The 3,910-nt window shown below is 44.6% G+C and overlaps 1 pseudogene; it reads right to left on the bottom strand.

Moving 5' to 3' along the window:
- Positions 1–513: 513 nt before the first annotated feature.
- LOC101589132 lies at positions 514–1,165 on the bottom strand (annotated as a pseudogene).
- Between the last annotated feature and the right edge of the window lie 2,745 nt (positions 1,166–3,910).

Genomic DNA, 3,910 nt, shown 5'->3' with positions numbered 1-3,910 from the left:
GTAGATATCAGGCTAGCAGAAAGGTGCTTTAGAAATCCAGTTACCTTGGAGTTTATTTAAACTAAAAGGAAAAGGTCATCATATTTTCATGCAATACATACTTGGTTCTTTAACAATTGTGACACAGAGCAGAAGGAATTAAGGAATGTGGCACTTGTGATCCATACAAAACACCAACATTTTGGGTAGTACATAATTAAAGAAATACCTCACTTTTGCGATACTGTGATAGCCAACACATAGGGCATGCCTTGGGTGAGCGCTGGAATGCAGTTTAGAAAACAATGACCAAAAGAATCACACTGGAAGTATACAATTTCTTTAAAATCACTGAGCAAGAAAAGCAACATTGAACTTTCATACTGATTTTACACAGCTTCTATGCAGTACCTTGACTTAAATCCAAGAGCAAAAAGTTAAGACTCTCCTCTTCTATTTTTGGTAAACAACTGTATGGTAAACTTAGATGACTTATCCCCCTGGATTTTACCTGTGAGTGGCCTTTTTAATATTTTATTTAAAAGAGGGCAGATTTGGCACTTTTATTCTGATGTCACCAATGTTAATATTTGTTGGAATCTTGGGAAGATTCATAGTCTTTACAGCAGATACAGCTCGGACTGGAGCTCCTGCTAAGCCAGCCTCAGATTTCTCCAGTTTACTTTGTGCATCAATTTGTGTAACAATTTCATTCATATTGGTCTCCAATATCATTCTCCCCATCACCATTTCTGCAAGAATATTGCTAACCTTGTCTACATGGAAAACTAAATCTAGTTCACAGACATTTTCAAAACATTTGTCTAATATTTCCACAAATACTTGAATTAGATCTAAAATGCCAAGTTCACTTCCTGAAGAATCCACACCGAAGACAAAATACAATGTCACATAATGTCGATAAATCAGTTTGTTGTCAGATCCTCCAATTAATAATCCTTCTTCCAGGAAATTTCAAACATTTTCATCTCTCTTAGATACCAAATGGAAAGTCTCCCTGATGATTGGCTGTTGTGTATCATCCCTGTAGGGCTAGTAGATCTTGGAGAGCCGTGGCTTCCTGTGGCTGTTGAAAATGAGGATCGCCTTGATCATGGCTGGGCTGGCCTATCGGGTGGGCGCTGGGGGCCGGGGTTGGGGTGGGCACGCGAGCCGTGCCTTGGGATCTAGCCATGAGCCTTACCCACCCGCTCCCTCCCTGTGCGCCCCCGAGCTACAGGGCAGGGTCTAGAGGTTGTATAAATTCTTTTATGTGGGCTACCTATACAATTTGAGAAATGAATAGTTCAGCAGATTAAAGCTCCTGCAAGCAGGCACAGGGGCTGGGGGTTTAATCTCCTGGTTTACCGTGCTAGGCCCCCCCACCACCACCAGGGTGCGCTGAGATGGCAATGGAGACTGGGCGTGGTGGCCGGCACCTGTAATCCCAGCTCTTGGGAGGCTGTAACCAGGTGGATCACTATGAATCAGATCTATTAGTAAGACCCTGAACACCCTGTAGACCCTTCCCCCCCCCCAAAAAAAAAAGAAACCAAGACCCCCCCCCTGGTTCGTTCTTTCTTTCTTTCTTTCTTTCTTTCTTTCTTTCTTTCTTTCTTTCTTTCTTTTTGCGGGACCGGGGATTGAACTCAGGCCCTTGTGCTTGCCAGGCAAGAGCTTACTCTATGCGCCATCTCCCCGGCCCATTGTACTGCTTCTTGATAGGTCTTATGTGGTGCTGGGCATTGCTGGGTTTCTGCATGCAGCCCTTGATTCTTGTTCCAAGGGCTTCAGTTTCCTGAGGACCACACTCATGGTACTGGTGATGTCATTCCTGCCAGCTCTGCTGAGATCAGCAGGCTCAGAGTGGGACACAGATGGTAGCAGTTTACATTAAGCCGCATTATCTGAAACATTCGCCATATGCATTTTTTGTAGCAACTCTGCACTAAGGTCCAGCAGCCACTAGCACAGCCTGTTTTAGGTCTGTCCCATGTACAGAACGAAGGATGCCCTCTTGGTCTGAATACCTCCCATTGTTGTTGGCTCCAGCTCTCTTGTTCAGAAAGGGATTTGGTATATTGGCTTATAGAAAAATCGAAGAAACAAACCCCTTTACCATTATATCCATTATCTGCACAAAAATTCAGTATTGGTCAGAATTGTAGGCTAAATGCAACAACAGTCAATCTTAGATCCAAGCTTCTTTTATTTATTTATTTTAATGTATTTGGTTGTTGCAGGGTCTCACTATGCAGCTCAGAACTCATTGTGATCTTCCTGCTTTTAGCCTCCTCCCCAGTGCTGGGATTACAGGCATGTACCACTACTCCTGGACTCTTGCCCACTCAGCCCACTCAGCCCACCCTGGGGGCAGAGCTGGCAAGGCATGTGGTCCCTGCGCTTGCCTAAGATTGCCTAAGCAGGTGCTTTAGGCTGCTGAGCTATCTCATCAGCCCAGATTCAGGCTTCTTTATGTGACTCTTGGTCCTAAGAAATTCCAACAGTGATTACCAAATGGTGATGGGATGAGTTCTAGGAATATATACCTGTGTGGTCTTCTCTTGTGAAGCTAACCCCAGCTTTTCCACTCACAGGATGGAAGGCATAACAAAGGGCTTCTGAACAAACCTTTTGTCATGGCATCTTTTCATTGGTTTCACTAAAAACTAATATTGGAAGTGGGCTTTTTAAGTTACACAGAAAGTCAGCCACTTTATGTACTACACTACCGTGCTCCATAAAGCGTGAGAAATGGTCAGTGACAATAGTGAGGGCAGAGATGATGCCGCTGACTCTGGGGCTGCTGGGTGAGGTGGAATGGGATAAAACTTCAGAATTTTAAAGATGAAAGAAGAAAGGTAAATATGAGCCTCGCCGGAGACGTGTTTAAGAAGTAGGATTCGCTGCCCTGTTAATGGCTTGAGGCCTGCCCAGTCCCCTAAGACCATTGGCGTCACCCTCATTATTGGAATTAGCTTTGAATTTTCTCAGACCCACGCTGAGCACAGGAGATTTGTACATGCGGGTGTCGCTGCTCTCTCTTGCTCTGAATCTTGGCTTATTTAGAGCTTGTTAAGGGTGTCATCTGGTTTTTAATTGGTCAGCTGTCAAAAACTTGGAAAATACTGAATCATCTCCCTGAGCAAAATTGGTGCTTCTGCTTCAGACTCGAGTTTCCAGAGGGAGTGAGACAAGAGCCTGCCGACTGGGAGGCAGTGGGGCTGGGCCATGTCTAGGGCCTCCTCACACCACTTACAGTGCTTCATCTTGTCAGGGCGATTTGCCCATCACTGTCCATATGGTGCCTGAGGCAAAGGGTTAGCGCTGCTGCTGGTGACATCCCCTACAGCTGCGCTGCAGCAATGGCCTGCGACTCACATGGTATCTGCTTGGGGATGGGGGAGGGAGGAAGCTGTGTGAGAACATCATGCTTTCTTGTCAGAGTAGGCAAATAAAGGAATAAGACTGAGCACAGCGGATATTTGTATCTGAGCTACTGTATCACCTTCTGTCTGTGCGTCCTGAATACGTCCTTCTGTGTCAGATGTCTTTACTCTGTAGAACAACTTGGTGTGATTAAACTCCATGCAAGCCTGATCCTACTTTACTGCACAGGAAGCGGGCTTTACTTAAGCATTTCAGATCCAAGGAGCGAGAAGGAAGCTGTTGTAAAAGGAATGCATAAAAGTTAGGAGGGAAAGTGAGTTAAAGATGAGTTAAGGGAAAGTGAGTACAGCACTTACCCGACAAGGACAAGGTTGTGAGTTCAATTTCTGGTACCAAAAAACAAAACTAAAACCTTCCCCAAAACAACTATAGGGATAGGATAAAAGCAAACACGAAGAGAACAAGAAAGTGTAATGGTACGATGTAAGCAGCAACACATGAAGAAAGAAAAATGAAGAAAACCAGAAAATGATAGCAACAA

This window comes from Octodon degus, unplaced genomic scaffold (assembly GCF_000260255.1).
Source record: "Octodon degus isolate 3935 unplaced genomic scaffold, OctDeg1.0 scaffold00040, whole genome shotgun sequence".
NCBI lineage: Eukaryota > Metazoa > Chordata > Mammalia > Rodentia > Octodontidae > Octodon > Octodon degus.
Note: the sequence above shows the minus strand (reverse complement) of the source record. Positions and strands in the feature narration are given on the sequence as shown.